Raw genomic sequence first — 19,095 nt, 5'->3', positions numbered from 1 at the left:
TTTATTACCTGAATTCAATTATGTAATTATTTTCAACTACATTTTTTGTAGACAATTGTAGACAATTTTCATTATTACAATAGCATAGTGTAGGTGACAGGTTCACTCTATAGTTGTCATCTCGAGGAAGGGTTCCTTCCTCAAGGCAACATTTTGAAGAATCAATAAATGTATGTGATACTGTAAAAATAAATGATGTGAAAAACATTTAAATGGAGTTCTGGTGACTTGAAAATTCATCTATCTATCTATCTATCTATCTATCTATCTATCTATCTATCTATCTATCTATCTATCTATCTATCTATTTATGTATGCCAAGCAGTATTTGATGTAAGCAAACTTATACTAGGCCATAACCTTCAAGGCCAGTACTTGGCAATGTTGAAGCTGAATCTGTTTTTATTTAGCCTCTCTTATTCCGTCCTCCTCCTCTCTCATCTACAAGGTAATGAAATTTTTAAATACACCTTTACAGTTCCATAAAGTGGAAGTGGGATTCAATGAAGTACCTTTTTTTAGATTTTAGACTTGATTTCAATATTGGATCGCAGTGCTTTTCTTATCAATAAAGCCAGCTCATTATTGGTGGTAGAGGCTGTCAAGGTGCTGTATGCAGCTTCCTGAAACCATCACAGCACCCTTCCTCAGTATTCCTTTCAGGAGCCCTTGGCCCTGATTTAAGCAGTTAAGTGGCTCATAGCATGAGTTATGTAAATCTCAGAATAGTTTGATGTGTGTATCTCAAACTGAAGGGGTGGATATGCAGACTGCGCAAATGCCCTGACTTTATTTATGATGCTGAGCCTGTATGAAGAAAAGGAATGAAAGGGGCAGACAAAGAAGAGTGGCTGGGGAGCAAAGGACTAAATAGTGATGGTTAACCCCTAACTAGAACATGGGGTGAACTCTATCTGGCTGCATCTTCTAATGAACACAGTGAGATGCTCACACTGTGCAGTGAAATCAAGGTAAGGCAAAGTAATTTAACTCGGTAGCGGAGCCTGTACAACTGAGCATGACTGTAGAAAAGGCTGGAGTTTAGATTTAGGGGTGATTTTTTTTTAGTAAAATTAATGTTAAGCATGATTCTGTGAGTCTGTATGAAACAGCCTGAATATTCTTCTACCGGATATACTGCTACCTGCAGAAGGTCTGGATAGTATGCAAAGCAAAAGAAAGTAGCTGTCTAGTGACTATACCCATATCATTGCTTATTTATTCAGTTTATTTAGCACCTTGAGAACACTATAACAAGTGCTACCGGATTTTAGTTTAGATTTCATTTTTTTTTTTCAATCAAGAAGATGCTGGCAGGTTTACACTAGATTAATAAGTATTAGAGTATTTTGACTCAAGTGTGGTTGGACATCCAGGCAGGAAGTTTATGATTTAGATCTAGAATTTCACAAAGACAGAAACACCTACTTGCCTCACTGCAAGTCTATGATTAAGAGGACTCTTTAGAGTCTGAGAAGCCTATTACATGGGAGGACAGTATTTTTATCCTTTTGTGTAAGCTCCAACTCTTTAACATACTCAGGGTGGACTACCATAGCTGGAAAGCAGTGAGGAAGTATGGATCAGTGAGAATACTTTTATAGGGTGAATGGGTATGAGAAATAGAGAGATAACTATGTTTTTTTTATTCCTGGCACATTTGTGGTACAAGAAAAGGTACATTGGTTTCAGTAGAACAAAAAATGTCTTGCATGGTGCATTTTCGGTGCAGGAATTAGCAATTTTTATTTATTTATTTATTTACTTATTTTTTATTCAAAGCATTAAAATTAAATCCCGAAAATGTAAAACCCAATGCAAAACAATTCAACACAACACATACAATATACATTTCTGACAATATAGCTAAAATTTTTGGAAAGAAAAAGACAGGGTTTTGAGGCCAGAGTTTTTTTAGGAAAAAATATTTATGTATTTTATACCACGATTCATATATAATTAAACAAACATCATATCTGACCACCAGCCCATTCAAGCTTCATGGGGTGGGGTTTGGCATACTATACATACAATCACCAAACGTAATTCATTTACCTGTTTTAAGTCTTTAGGACCCGCCGCGTTTCGCCACTTGGGCTTCTTCAGGGGTATATGGTGATGACTTTTACGGTTTGTATGTTGCCAGAGAAATCAATTCATGAAAATTTGATGATAAAATGCTTGGGTGAAGAAAAGTGAAACTGGTATTTCTAATATGACCATACAGTGGTCAGTAGAGGAGTAGAAAATAACTCTGAAGGTATGTGAAAATAAATAGGTTTCTTTTTGTGTACTCTCCTTACTTTAATTTGAACAGTATAATCGGAGACTCCTATTGGGGAGATTCCAGAATATGCGGAAAATTAGTACCTGGATATTATAGATGTCTAGAAAGGTAAGAAAAAGTTCCTGAAGCTAGGCAATTGTATATATAGTATGCCAAACCCCACCCCATGAAGCTTGAATGGGCTGGTGGTCATATACGATGTTTGTTTAATTATATATGAATCATTGTCTTTTTCTTTCCCCAAACTTTAGCTATATTCGAGAATATAGAGAAATAACCATTTTTTTACATCTCTGAAAAAACATACAGTAAAATAGAGAAAAATTGTTCAGCCATCCAATCATGTGTAGGCAAAAATTACATATTTGATATTTACTTGGTCAATCTTTGCAAACTGAATTATCACCATGTTCACTACTGCTTATTACTTACATAGTACCAATTCACTTTACTAAGTAAACTGCCTAACCCGCTTTAATAAATAAACCCCAATGAATATTTTTAACTTTTTAGAATAGTTTGGTGAAATACAATACAATACAAAGTGTTCTTTTGATTAAAAACATGTTTAACATTTATCTTTTAGCAGCTTGATCATTTTTTTGCTGGTGAATTGGTGACACTAAAAACAAATTACTAATTGTAAACTTCTTAACATAAAGGTCTATTAGTTGTGTTTGTTAAAAGGTAAAAAAAAATCTCTTGGTTCGTTGGTTTTGTAGACCCCCTAGGTAACATTTCCCCACATTTTATGCCTGTACCATCTGTAACAAGGTCATTACAAATGTGTTACACTGACATATATCAAGGAAGTGTGAAACCATCAGTTGTATCTGCAGGGACTGGAATAGATGGACAGAAATCTGATGGGAATTTCTCACCCCTGGCACACAAGGAATAAAGGAAGGAAGCATTTGCTTAAAGTTGACAGCGGCCAAGCAAAACTATTGGTAACTCAAATTGTGGTCTCATTAATTGTATGATTAAAATGAGTGAATGATTTACGGAGAGGGCACAAATATGTAATATGTTAGTGTGGTAATATACGTTGTACCATAGAACATGTAGATGATTTTTTTTTGTATGATTCTTTTTTTTTATGAAATGATCCATATGAGACATATCTAATGATATCTAATATCTAGCTCCAAGCTTCAGTCATCTCTTTTTCTTTTTCTTCTTTAGCTGTGGCCTGTTAGCTAGAGGCAGGCAATAGATACGCAGTGGGATATTTCTAAAGTAGCTTGAAACCCAAGGCCTAGGGGGAAAAAGAAGAGAACAAAACACAAGCAATTACCATTCATTCTGTTTTATGCCAAAAATTATACTTTGTACTAAACGCTAATGAAACAGACTGAGAAAAAATACCTAATGAAGCTGCATGCCAGCATCGCATTGCCACAAATTAAGGAGACATATATCCATTATATAAAAGCAAAGACTGCTATTCACAGTGCATTGCAGCTTTACATTACATTGTGGTGCTGAAAGTAGGCATTTTGTCCTTTGCTTTGCAGCAAACTAATTTTATTAATGGTTTATATCTGGATTTGTGTCATGACTTCAGATGTTTTATTTTAGCTATCTGGCAGCAGGGCAAGAATTTAAATTGCTGGTTAGTAGTAGCGTATGATTGGCTTACATTCTTCAATCAGGTGGAAGCTTCTTTGCTGCATTTTAAAAACTGTCAGCCAACATACTGAACATATAAATAAACAATAATAGCTGGTGTAGTTATCTGAATAGATTCTTACCTAAAGAACAAGCCCACCCCAGAATGACAGTTTAGTTTTATAAATAGGATTGAAGGCGGAATCATTCACTAGATTCCTGTATTTGCCAATCGATATTTGCCAATGATTTTTCAGAGAATGCACATGGAAAAGTCTAGTGAGGCCAGTGGTAGATTTATTTATTTTTGTAGCATACCAAGAGTCCCTAAATCAGTGCTCCCTATTCTCACTTCAGAAAATAAATCTGGGCGCCACCATCTTTGTCTTCTTTTCTGGCTTCTTCATCCTACGTCACCTGACCCAGGCGCGAAATCGGGTGACATAGGATGAAAAAAGAATTTGCCGATCTCACTGCGCATGTGTGGGATCGGCAAATGTTTCTCTTTAAGCAAAAAGACTCCCTCTGTGCATAAAAAAAACAAACTGAATTTTTACCTTACAGAAAAAGGGGTTCTCTACACTTTACTATGCCTCACTCTGTAGTAAGAGACTCAGAACAACCACATTTAATATTCATTTCTTCAGTAATTTCTGAGTGGGTGGTAGGGGAAACGTTTGTTGTGGGGCTTCCCTGATGGGAACACAGCTCTAAAGGGAATGTGTAGTGTTTAATTATAATATTCAGGTCCATGAAGATTTTGCAGATTGCATATACGCATTTCAGTTTTATCACTTCAAGCCACCAAGGGGATAGTGAAAAGTTAGTACTCCAGATTTTTCAGATTGACTTTCTGCTGTACTGTGTATAGTCTGTATTATGACTTTTTTAAATAACATTGTTTGGATTTAAACATTACGAATGAACATTGCTAAATCCCTAAAATGTCCCTTTATATATTGCTATAAATGCTTTTGAAATGTACAGCGCTACGTAATATGTTGGCGCTATATAAATCTTGTTTATTAATAGTATTAATAATAATATTAATAATAATAAAATGCTTTTACTCACTTGCTCAGACATTGGTTAATTGTTATATATTGCAGACTTTTCCACTGCTGTCTGTTTTCCTCCTCCTTCAGATATTCTTCTTTAAGGTCTTTTTTCTCCTTTTCTTTTCTCTGTTCTTCAAAAACAGCAAGCTAAAAAGAGAACAGCCATGTCAGAATTGTCTGGAACAAAGGTCTGTCTATTCAGTTCCCAACAAGCCATGTTCACAAGATTTTCAAAGGGAAACTGCTTAATTTGTTAATCTCAGTACTCAGCTCATTAGACATCTCTATTGCAAGTAGCTCTTTCAAACTGTCTTATCTATATGCCATGCCCAATTAACAACGAAGGAATGAATAGAGGGGCTACAAATATAATTTTATGGCTTTGAGGTAGATAAAGTGTATAGATTCATTATGCACTTGTGTTGACATTCATTCTAAGACATTCACTTGAATGACTGTAAATGGGCATTAGCAATATGCTATATAGGTATGCTGGGTTGATTAAAGCATGATTGCCTTTTATATTCTTCCTAATATTATTATTATTATTATTATTATTATTATTAATAATAATAATAATAATAATAATAATATTGTTATTTATAAATATATCAGCCAACGTTTTATGCAATTACAAAGTCAATAGTTATGTTACTAGTTGTCCCTCGAAGGGACAGGGAAGGGAAGATAGACTGATCTATTGCCAATTTCTAGAGGAAAGACAAGTAACCTAACTGTATGTCTTTTTGAAATGTGGAAGGAACATGGGGTGCATGGAGAAAACCCACACAAACATGGCAAGAACATACAAACTATGCAAATAGCATCCTGGCCAAGATTCCAACCTGAAACACTATTGCTGCAAAGGCAAAATTCTTACTATTCACCTATATCTATTTTATGTATTCTACATTATCTCAGTGGAATATCAGCCAAAATAATTTCATACTTTCATTTTGTGTCTGCAGCCAGTAAAATAAAAGGAGCACATCATTTAGCTCTAGCAATAGGCAGCCACCAGTACTCACACTCATGATAGTGGAAACTTAGAAGCAATGCATTCATTGGATATCCAAAAACCTAATGTGCAAGTGCATAAAAAATTTCATATCTAAACATAGATTTACTAGAGTATCCATAAGCACAAGGAGCCCTGCACTTTCTAGCTATGCAATGATTTACCGTATATATTAATAGCTGGAAAAATATTTGCATAAAATAAATATAAATACAATATATTTGCAAGAAACTATACAAATGTATTGGTATAGATTAGTAACCTCTACATGGTTGCCCTGAAAGCAACTAGCATCTATATCACCAAAATATTGACCTTTAATGTGTGGTTAGAAAAGCAGAGGGTCCATTTATGGTTTTGATATACTGTAGGTCCTCCTTTGCTCATACAAAGCATCTACACCTGCTACTGGCTAGTAATGGACAACTAGTGCTCTACATTATAGATTGCATGCTTTTCTGGCCACATTTATTGAAACTAAACATGACTGTTCCTATGTGGACTGCAGTAATAGTAGGATTTCAAGTTACAGTACTGAGATTCCATAGATGTTTACAGCAGAGTCGCGTCATCCATAAAGCAAAGTAGAAAGAAGCAAAAGAACTGGTGAATGTCCAAGGATAGAATCCACAGTACATGCTCCTGCGGTAAACCAGCGGACAATTGGTCACAAGGTAAGATTCACTTGTAGGCAATTGGTGTTCAATGAGACCATACCCGGTAAATTCCTACTAATGTCAGTCTACATAATGGAGGTGCAAAGCTTCTGCATTGCCTAGAACTCCATTCTGATATAATCCATTTCTCCATACCAGCAAATACTTATTAACAGTCAGAGACTATATTGGCCATTAATGGTATTCCATTAAAATCATAATAATTATACTAACATCACTCTTGATCCTGTGTGCTTCTAACGTGTTACATATAGAAGTATATGTTACAGTTACTTTATAGTACCTTCTATTGTGAGTTATACTAAATCATGATGTTTGAATTGAACATTTTTTTACATATAGTAAGGGAAATGTTCAAAAAGATGATTGATGAAACTTGAATTGTATGCTTTATGTGAATGATATGTTTGTCTGGATCATTATTATATTGGATATTATCAGTCTAAAAAAATATTTGTCCTCACCTCTTCTAGGAAGCTGTGGGATTCTTTGGTCTGGCTGAACTCTGCTGACTTTAAAACATACTTAGACCTAGAAAGAAAAGTCATAAAATATAATTTATGGTTGTGAGAAAGTTTTGTTAGGCGTTGAGGGACACTGCAACATTGAAAATAGATAACTGTGTAACTCAAGTTTCAATTTATTTGTATATGAATGCATCACTCATTTATCAAAGTGTTTTTAGAAGGAGCTGTCACAGACATTTTTCCCCAAACAATTAGGTTTGAACACATACAGCCATCATTTTCTAGTGCATGGGTGAAGTAGATTGGTGATCAGTCTGAGAAAGTTCTTTTACCAAACACATTTGGGGCTGATTTACTAAAGGAACTTTTCTTTCCAACAGTTCTCTTTTCAAGGTGAAATATCATTCTGCAAGGGATAATTCACTTAGCAAATGTGAAAAGAATACAAAATCATGTACAAGGAAAGCTAAAACAGGGGCAGCAGTCCTCGCTCTCCTTTGGGTGTGCTGACATATGATTATGTCATCCTGGCATGGCTAATAATTAAAGATTACCGAAGATCATTTGGAAGCAGAAGAATAGAATAAAGATGGCGGCACCCAGAGCTGGAACTCAAAGGTGAGTTTGCTCCACTTTTAGGTCCACTTTAAATGCACTTTAAATTTCTTTACACTCTCTAATCCATTGTCATGAGGATGTTAGAATAAAGAGATTCAAAGTCCTTTAAGAAGCATGCTCTTAGGAACCCAAACATTCCTAAAACAGTTTTCTTATTTAATTTGAAGCATTTTATTTTAGAAGTTGGTCACCTAGATATTATGGTATGACCTGAAGGGAAAAAAATGTAACTCCAGGTAGTAAAAATAGGGGATTTGGCTGTGCTGCCTTTATATAATCCCTGATTTCATTGTTGACTTGATCACCCCATTTTTTTAAAGCGTTAATACTATCAGGTAGAGAATATTTTTTGTCCCATGTACCCATCCTTTTAGTGGTCTGTTTATAAATGTTTTCAACCAAAGATTCATTCAACATTTGCCTACAATCTACCCATTTTTTATATTGGATTCAATTGGAAAATCTTTGAATCAACTATGATTCACTCATGATTTATACATTTTACTAATTTAATTCAGAGTAAAAATGTATATATTTTAGGTAAGGTGGGTAAATCTTGTGAAAATATTCATAATCAGACTCCTTTTTCTACATAATATTTTATATTTTTGTCTATCTTTACTAATTTTGTCATATTGTCTAATTTTAATAAAACAAAATAAACAAGTCAAAAAGCAGCTTTAATTTTGCTAGTTATTGAGTGTGAAATGTCAGTGAGAATATTAGAGCTAAATGACCCAAGCCACCACACACCACATAACAGAATATTCTGCTGTAACCACTTTGGGGACTTGAACTTCTACCTTTCTCACCTTGTATTGTCTGCAATAAGAAAAGTGGAGAACCTTTATACCGGGCAGATACAGTGTTTGCCTGTGGTGCCTAAGATCAAGGCAAACAGACAGTAGTGAGCTTCAGTAACCTAACCAGCATAATTTGAGGCATAAATGAGGTTTAAAGCTACTGAATAACAAACTCATTTTTTTAATTGAAAAAAAAAAATTACATTACGAATATCGCCCTAAATGTGAAAAATATTATTTAAATACTACAATTTCTATTCCCATCACAGCTGTGTGGACACCAAGACACAACAATTACTTTGGCCCTGTTTGTACTTCTCCTGGCTCCTCTTTCATCTCCTTGTGTGGGATGCTTGTATGTGAACCAAGTTTCATTCGTCTTTGGTCCTGCCAGTGACAACACTGCAAAACAAAGGGATACCAGTCAGCTGAAACAGTCCAATAAAACTCATAAAATATCTATTATTCTTTTATGTATGAATCAAAATGAATGAATGGATGAAAACTTACCAAACATAAAAAATCTGCTATTTGCATCCAGAAGGATATCAGAAGGACAAAATATTAAAAAGAGTAAAAAAGGGGAAAATATTAAAAAAATAAGTATTTTATTCCTACTTTTATTTCCTAAAGATCTTGAGTCAGGCCTGATGATGTCCAGGGTCCTCTCCTTCTACTCCAGCAGTGGGAAGACCTTAAATGCTGCAAAGAGCAGCTCTAGGTCAGTACATGATGACCTACTACCCTTTGAGGTAAGTGTGGAGCCTTGAGACCCTGAACTCAGAAGAAGGGTTTAATGATGTTGAATGACATTGGGCAATACTGCATCACTGGATGGCGGGATCTTTGGGGGCCTACGCTGAAGATCAGGTGAGTATAGAAGCTGGATCTACTTTTTTATTTTTTGCTGTAAGTAGGAAGCAATTATTTTCTGTATATATCCCAGTTGCACTCCTTCAAAAAATAATTTAGGAAATGGCCAAACCAAAAATTATGTTTGCTGTGATAACCATACAGTGAAAGAAGGGACAATAAAAAATAATGCAAAGTACAATTGCATTTCCTATAAAGTATTGTGCTGACATGAAATGGTAAATATTATGCTTGTGCATATAAATAATGGTTTTTGGGAGACTGAAAAATGATTATGTCAATTGGTCTCATTATTACAAAATAATTAGTATTATATCATTAATATTAATAGAAAGAAAGCATACACCTCTAAAAGACAAAATAGTTGCAGGTTTTACAGATGACAGATTTATGGACTGTTAATCAATATGCCTTTAAATACTTTACTACTTTTTTCCAGTACATATCTTACTGGGTTGTTAAGTCATATTTCTGTTCTTTTTTTTTTTGTTCCTCCTGTAAATTGAGCTTGAAATGCATTTTTTACTTTTTTTTTATTTTAGAGAAATTGTTAACAGTGCCCATGATATTTTTTAGATATTTTTAGCTGAGATCTATAATTGTCCTTTCAGCATGAAAAACAGACACCATAGAGCATCCCTCGTGAAGAGTAATATCTCAAATAAAACATTGCTTACCAAATCAATTTACCGTGTTCCACTACAAATTGGTTTGCTATTAAATGTGGAAAAGTGCACAGCCTAGAGATAGCTGGCAACAGATCAAGTCCTTCCATGACCTTGTTGTGAATGTCAGCCTGGCTGCTATAATACACAGATGGATGGGCACTGACTAAACTCAAAAATATATGTCATCACCACTCTGAATTGTTTCTGCTAACCACTACCTCCCCATATACATACCTTTCAATGCTGGAAAGGGGAGTCTACAAAGGAAAGAATCAAGTGCTGAGATTTTTCTTTTTTTTAAGCTTTTATTTGGGAGCGAGTCACTTGACACATGTATACCTCAATAATAAAACACAATATTCTGGATTTTTATGTATACAGGTGGTCCCCAAGAAAAGGCATCGGATATATGGTATATGGTATATATATATCCTAGATATGAACGGGGCTTCCCTGCTTGCTCATGTGCAGGACAGAGGCTTGAAGGGAGGAGGGGGCTAATTCGCATGACTTGCAGAAGAAATGTTTTTCTAAACACAGCTGAGGTTGTGGGTGATCTTAGGGGGGTGAGCTCTTTCTGCTGCCTCTTGTAACTCTTTAATGACCAAAACAAACTCCGCAGTCATTTTTTTTTTACATATCAAAGCACAGCTTGCTCCAGAAATTAATGAATATCTAGGCTCCATAAAGTTTTTTTTTTTTTTTTTTTTTGCTTTGTTTGTGATTAACTCACAGTGATGATTTTATACAGTAACTGACACCAAGCTGCCTAATAAAATGTTGAGTCAAACATCTGTCCAAATTGCATTTATTAAAATAATGTACCTGTCCCGACTTACATACAAATTCAACTTAAGAACAAACCTACAGTCCCTATTGTGTATGTAACCCAGGGACTACTGTATAAAAAGCAGATTTATAATGATCATTAACTTGTTTTGAAGAGATTATTAGTAACCAGAATCCCTTACAGTGCCTCCTGCCAATGTACATACATGGTAGAACATGGTTGGATTTTAAGGATCTTAGGCACTGCTCCCCTGTGTTGGCTTCTCTAGGTGCTTCTCACCAACATCTCACTGCAGTGCCCTACCCATCGGGTTCTTACATCATCAATACATAGTCATCATGGGGTATTGCAGTGGCAGTCATTTGATAGATGCGACATTCCCAGTAAAGATAAATTGTAAGTTAAATGCATTCCCCAGTGGTGTTTTATGGTGAACTGGTCTTTTTTGCTATACAGGTACCAAGAACCCATAGTCTGTGTGCTATGTCCAGCATTCTAATACCCATGGACTTTATAGCTATCTAACACCCAGGAATCATGACCTGTGTAGCATACAGATGTCTGCACTTACATGCAAGTCATACGTCAGGTTTTAGTTGAAATTATTGAAATCACTTGTAAAAAAATGCTTGCAAACACTGCCATAAAATGATAGACCCTTTTTAGTCCAATTATAGCAAAAAAAAATAATAATAATAATAATAATAATAATCATAATCGCAAGTGACACTGCTCAAGACTGCTTACTATCCTATTTTCACCAATATAATTATAGGTATACTTACCTTCACAGTTTTTTGTTTCTTCTGTTAATCAAATAAATCTTATTTACTTGTAAACTTGTAACTATGTACTGCTCCAGTGGGAGATATGTCATATAAAGCATTGTATATCCTGAAGCTGGTAATATACCTCTTGCACCAGGCCAAGTCAGTGCAGCATGCTGTCTTTGTAAAAAAGGAAATTACATTGACAAATCTTTATTTCGCTGTTACACTGGATAGCTATGCAACCTAATAGTGCCAACACTGTAAATCTGACAGCAGAAGTACAGCAGCTTTAAATGAGGATGCAGAAGAATAGGTGATGTAGAGACTAGGTGATAAAAAAAAAAAATCCAGATTTGTCAGCTTTTTCCTCTAGGGAGAGATAAAAATAAAGTATCTGTGATATTTAATGCCCACTGAATACCTGCTGTGTTTATAGTGATTGCTGGGAATGCATCATGCATTATACAGGCATTACTCTCAGGCAGCAGTTCAGGTTGCTACTTCAGCCACTGTCATATGTCATACAATCTGTTCTCATTTACTATTCTATGTTATGTAATAGAACTCTTGAATTTCCAGCTCAGTGCTTGAAGTTACTTACATTAGAGTTGTCAGTGAAGTGAGACGCTCCTATGCTTAATACTGAGAAAGATGCATTGAGACTATTATGGTAATCTATTTTATAAAATTAATCAAAGTTTAAATTATCTATACAAAAATATTTTCTGTACCGTCTTCAATGAGGAAATCTCAGGATTTCTTGGGTATAGTGACCTTTGCAGTGGGGTTCCCCACACTGCAAGGATTTATTACTTGTTTTTGCCCAGAGGGAATAAATATTTATATACAGGTATATTTACTTTCACTTGTTCCCTGGGTCACAGGAACAATGGAAAAGGGTAAGGTTAGTATAGGGGTCTGGGCTGCCCTTCCCATTGTCACTGTCACTCCGCTATGTAGGAAGGATATTAGTACAGTTCTTCTTTTATATCAGGGTAAGAGCAGATAAAATATCCCTTCAGGAATAGAGACGAGAAGGATCCTTGGAAAAAGATTGTCTTTCTTTTAAGAGTCTTGTTTCTTCTATGTAAGGACCTTACAAACATGGCCACCTTCATTCCCTGTCATTTGGGGAAATTAAGTGGATTATATCTAGCTGAACAAAATGAGCACTGTTATAGGGCACAAAAGGAATTCTCCCCCTTATTATTACAAGCTGCGGGCCAGATTTCTGATCCAAAAATTACAAGTAAAGAGGGTTTATTGGCTTCACCTATCTATGTGGATATCCTATTGCTTTCTGATGGCAGAAAAGGAACTGTGATAAAGGTACTTTTAATTTCCCCAGATAAAGGTAAGTAAAAGAATCGATGGCTTTGGCTCTGGACCAAGAGGCAGGGGAAATTTGGAGGAGGACTGCATGGCAATGTGGGGAGTGGCCATATTCCCTTTGAGATGTTAAGTAGGATTCAATACTGTTCTTGGGTATCATCTGGCCTAGTGACTTCAACTAAGCATGCAGGGCTTCATGATGTAGAGCACAATTTTTCAAGTGTCTCTGGTCATCCGGGAAATTGGAGCCTTACTTGTCTAGTATAACCTAGATTGCCAACTCTCATGAAACATTTAATTAAAGCATGTAGAACATCTATAGTATCAGTGTTTTCAGACTGTGTTAAACTGCTTTTTTATTTCTAAAAGAAAATAAATTAAAAGCAAAGGTTTTCTGGAAGCCTTACAATCGCCAAAGGTGTGCTAAGGGTGCAAAGTCATTTACTATCATTGAAGCATTTGGCAAGCTAGAATTTGGCAATGAAAGTTGCCAAATACCTTCCAAACATAGCTGTTGTGATACAATACAAAACAAACCAACGCAGATACATTGGGAATGTTTTAGTTTATATTGTGGAGTGCTCACTGTTATATTACAGAACTGGCATTTGTTTTAGAATGCTTAAATAATGAAAAGCGAATGCCAATTATGCCTTTGTGGTTTGTGGCCTGATTTGTCTGGTACATGCCACTCTGGCTGCCCTGCATTTTGTTTATTACAACACATTTTCATCTTAGGCTATATACATATGTAAGATGATTCTCGTCCGATAATTGCCTCGGGGCTGATATCAGACAAGAATATTGTGTGTGTAAAGGGTGTCCTGGTGGATCCATAAACAACAAACGAGGAACGATTGTAATAAAAGTGAAAAGGAGAGAGCGCAGCAGGGTTCTGCTCCATCGTTCTCCCCCTCCCCTCTCCATAGAGCAGAACAGTGGTGTATGTACAGCGCTCGTTCATGCATCGTGCAGTCTTTTGTCGCTGGAAAGATCCTTTCCAGTGACAATTATCGCATGTGTGTACCCAGCCTTACCTAAATACTATATAAAAACAACAACAAAAATATAAAAATATGAATTAAAATATTAATGTATATTGTACGCTACAGTACTCTTCAAATGATCAGCATCTACTAACCAGAATGTATGTAACATGCAAGTCTTCAAATCCTGGCTGTTGACTTGCATGGACATTTGTTGGCTCCAGTTGCTCTCTGATGTATATAGTACCCCCCTTTGCATTAAAAATCTTTCTCCTAATTTCCTTTTTTCACTTTCTCATCAAACATTTTTTAGATCATTTGCTTACATTCTATAATTCTGTCGCTGTGACCGCACATGACACCACGTTGGTTATAAGTACATCATCATGTATTTTCACCTACACCTTTTGATGTAGACGTGAAAACTTTCAATATTCTCTATTTCAGGGGCTCAGGTGCAGCTATTCTACCTGTGACAGCAGCATCTTCAGCACTGACACTATATATATTACATTTCTGCTTGGTTAAGCGCAGCTACCTGCTAGTCATTTGGCCTCAGAATAAAATGTTCTAGTATGAGCAGGGTTATATAAGGATATAAGTGTAAGGATTTCAGTATAGAATGCTAACACATGTTGACTCTGCTTGCTACTAGAACTTAAATGGATTTCTCTTTAGAATAGCTTGTGGTATTTTATGTGAAATGTGAAATCAGCTAATTGTCTTTGTAGTTTATGTTTTCTAGTCTCAGTTACAGCTTTGTGCTTTTATACCATTTATACAAAAGCACACACTCATAGCATCCTGAGAAAACACTGTATCTAATAAAGGAACACTTAACAGTACTCAGCAGCTTCTTGGACATAACACAATGACCTCACTCAGTGACATCCTACCTTCTCCATTCTCACCGTTTTCTTCTTATTATCCATGATGAGTCTCTAGTACTTTTCATCTGGATCCACTGGAGAGTCTAACTGTGTATCTCAGTGTTGCTGCTTCTTATATGCTTGGCTACCAATCAATAATGTATAGGTGAAGACTCTACAGTTTCTTTTCTTGTGTAATTCACAAAATACACAGACTTGGGATCCATTCCATCCAGTCCTTGACTTTTGCTGAGTGGCATCTGTGATATCCTCACAGCTATTGTTTTAACATATGGAAAGATGGTGATGCTTTGTGTGCGCAGTGCATGTTGGGCTGTTTAACCAGAAAGCCCAGCAATAAATCCTTGCTTTCTGAGGGATCCAAACAAATTTCTTTTTTAAGAGATAGAGGGGTTCAGAGTCATTCCATAGTGTGAGTTTCTGTGTAACCTGAGATTCTATAGTTCAAGTCTGAACAGTATAATAGTAAACCATCTTCCTGAAACCCTGCAATGCAAGACTCGTATTCAGTACCTGCTGGCTAGAATTGGTTAACATAAAATAATGCAAAATTTAAAATTGAAACAGATAAAAAAGAACATATGTGAAGATATACCCTTAAAAAAGTAGAAGGTTTAAATGATGGGTGCAGCTTTTTCTAAACCAAAAAGCCCATCCTACTTATTGAAGAATTATTGTGTATATAAAGGCAAAAGCTTTTGTAAAAATTTGGAAAGAATAGAAAGGGTTAATTTGTCTACCAAAGTGGTATTGTGGCTCCTGACCTCATTAAGAAGATTCTGGGTTGAACAATTAGAGGAAGCCTATCAAAGTAACAAATAAGCAGAATGGGGATTCCCGTTTTGGAGCATGTGCAGTATGTACTGCAGCTTCTGGTTTGGCTTTCCTTGTACTAATGAACTTTGTGTGAAAACCTCGAGCACATAGATGTCACAGATTAAACTTTTTAGTTTTACCCCCCCAAAAAAACAAAAATCAATACCTGCCACCATTAGCAGCTGCTCACAACTTTCCTGACCTATTCCAGTGCTGCACCGTAGAGGTACCCATTATGGTATCTTGACACTGTTAGGATGCCACACAATTTTTCAGCAGCTGCAACTGTAAAATTTTTATTGTTTGTATCAGAGTAAATCTTGTGTTGTGCTTTAGAGTTTTTGATATATTCCCATCTTAAAGTCATGGATATCATCACTCTCTAACAACATATTTAGTTATTGTCTCTTAGATTATATACTCTGATTTTTTGCTGCTTTTTTATCTATTGCTGCCTGTTCAAGGGCTCCCTGGCTGGGCAATTTTTTTAAATCAAATATATACCTATATTTTGATTATTTGGGGAAAATGGGGTACAGTAATGAGAGGTGGTTTGGTGAATGTAGAATTGTGGTTGTAACGTTTTTTTTAAATAAACTTTTAAGTAATGCAGTACTGCCAAAACATAGTATGGCTAATTTGTAAAACACTGAGGGCATTATGCCTTTTTTGACAATAGTTTGCTTACCTGCTCAAAACTTAAATGAATGGTGAATGCTACAGAATGAGGTGAGAGGTGATGCCACTATCTGCAGCCATGGTCACATTCATACTTTTTTCTCCCTAGACCAGAAGCTCGCTCCCCCCCTACCTTTCCGGTCACATAAAAGATACAAAACTAAATTATATATTGCTGGAATTCAAATATTGCTCCCTGCTCACCATTTCTGAAGCAGAAACTAGATGCACCATACAATGCGCCTGTAAGTTATAGGTAGCCACTAACCTTCTTTGAACCCCCATAACTCTTCAATGGTGAGAAATGCAATTCATGTGACAGATAGCCAAGGGGGCATGTTATTCGTACTTCATCTTCGGGTCTCTACATCTCCCCATTCATAAGAAATTAAGGTTAGAAAAATAATTAAAAGTAAGTAAAAACCCAGATATTGGGTTTCATTGAAGGGAAGCGGACAGTTATCTGTAACAGGGCAGTGCTTTTTGATGGGTAGAGTTTTTTATGTTGTAAGTATGCCGTAATGATGACATTTTAGAGGGAGTTACCCACAAGTGTACCCTACTTCCATCTAAAATTTTATTCATCTACATATCCCCATTCCTGAGAAAAGTATTGGAAGCAGTTATGTATAACATGCTAAACAAATGCTGCCTCTTCATTACCATGGGACTTTGGGCCATGACCTAAGTGGCCTTATGAGAAATCCGGGCTCCGGGCATTCTTTAGTGAGTCCAGGGCAGGGAGCAAAGACATGACACTCTGAGATCACAAGAAGTAGGCTCAATTACATTGGGTGTCATTTAATCAGAAGAGTAATGAATGAATCACAGGGAGGGTATGTGGGGATAAACCCAGAGCTAACTTTTTGTCTTTTTTAACAGCTGCTTTTTTTTGACTTAAGGTAAAATTGCACTTCAATTAATAGAGAAGGCAGAGCTTAAATATCTTCCAAAAAAAATAGAGATCACAATAACTTCACTCTTGCTTTATCACTTACTACATCAATAATCATTTGCTGTTGATGCATATAAATTTTAAGGCATGAGGGGACTGCTGGTGCCAATCACTTAGATCAGGAGCTATTGTGTCCATGATTTGGATTAGGGGGGGTTATTAAAATACCACAAGAATTTAGGTGTATGAAATGCATTACACTGTTTAGTCCAACATTTAACTTTTGCTCTTTCTCTGTATTAAATTGATTCTGCATAATGAAAGAACATTAGCTGTGTTTTCAGTGTACATTTTCATTAGCATAAATTTCCTCCCACGCATATTCTTTTCTAATAAGACTAATCAAGTTATTTAATAGAATTGGACATGCATCATGAATATTGCCTTGTATTTTGTTAGGTAATGAGATACGTATATTAATCTTGTGCAATAAACAGCTGCATGATACCTGGAAAAAAAACTTCAGGATATTGAACATGAAAATGTTAGGTTTGTTTATATATATATATATATATATATATATATATATATATATATAGCCATTTTTTTAGAATTTAGTTTTTGGATACTTTATAGGATTATCAAAACCACTGTTTTTGTTTTTGTTCTTTTTACTGTCTGTGGCCCAAATACAGATATTTGGGTCATTTCACTTGTCTCTAGTGGTAAGCTCCCAGTTTTCTTTGATCTTGGATTGCATGTTCCTTTCTATATATAAAAGAATTGTGGTCATGTACCAGAACAGTAATCTGGCTGAATGTAATTATCTAAATGTTGTCTTCAAGTGATTTTTTTGTATCTCCTATTTAAAGTGTGTGACAGATGGATCTCCATCTGTGATTTTATGCTACTTTGTCATGTTACTGTCTATCACTATTTATTTCCAGGTTCTAGAATTTTACTTTATTATTTTCATTCATATTGTGTATTTTATTACCAATTCCGATAACAACCTTTAAAAAGAATTTCATTAACCAAGCATAACTACAGTACAGTCCAGGATTTTGGATATTTTAGATTCATGTAAAGAAGTTACTACAAATCCAAGTATGCCAAAATCCTAATATCATGCAATATTATGGCTGTTGGAATTGTGGCTGATACAATTTGTACTACATATTAGCATATGGTCCAGTAAACAGGGAACAGGTCTATTGCAGAGGTGTAGAGTGCAAACCATTTACCAGGGACAGAACCTGGGACATTTTGTGTTGGTCCATACCAACACAAAATGTCCCCAAAAATGGATGATATAGTTCTTGGCTTGTTCCTTTACTGCCTCCAACCACTTTCTTTCTTTCTGTGTGGTTGGAGGCAGTAAAGGAACAAGCCAAGCTAAACCAAGTCAAGCTACATGGCTGCAAGTGAAGAGATAAAACTGTTGGCTGAAAGGCTCGCTCTGTGTTTGTACCCAGTTTGAGGAAGAATTATACATGAGAAATAAAGACACATTACAAATCTCAAGTCGGTTCCTTAAGAAGTGGACAAGAGTCTACGGAACGCGTCGAACAAACAATAACTTAGACTTATCCATGTTGCTTTTAAATGGTTTTTAACATAATACAAATTTTGATGCAAATAAATCATATCTGTATTTTAAAATCTATTAACGTAAATTGTAAAATACTTGGATGCGGATACCTTAATTGTGTCGTTGTATGTTTTGTATTGGATTGCACAGTACATTATTATTTTTTTGTATTTATATAGCACCAACATATTATGCAGTGCTTTACAAAGTCCATAGCCATATCACTAACTGTCCCTCAAATTGTTTCATGTATATTTCTTTTCTACA

Source organism: Pyxicephalus adspersus, chromosome 2, assembly GCF_032062135.1.
Source record: "Pyxicephalus adspersus chromosome 2, UCB_Pads_2.0, whole genome shotgun sequence".
Classification (NCBI taxonomy): domain Eukaryota; kingdom Metazoa; phylum Chordata; class Amphibia; order Anura; family Pyxicephalidae; genus Pyxicephalus; species Pyxicephalus adspersus.
This window is presented reverse-complemented; position numbering follows the sequence as displayed.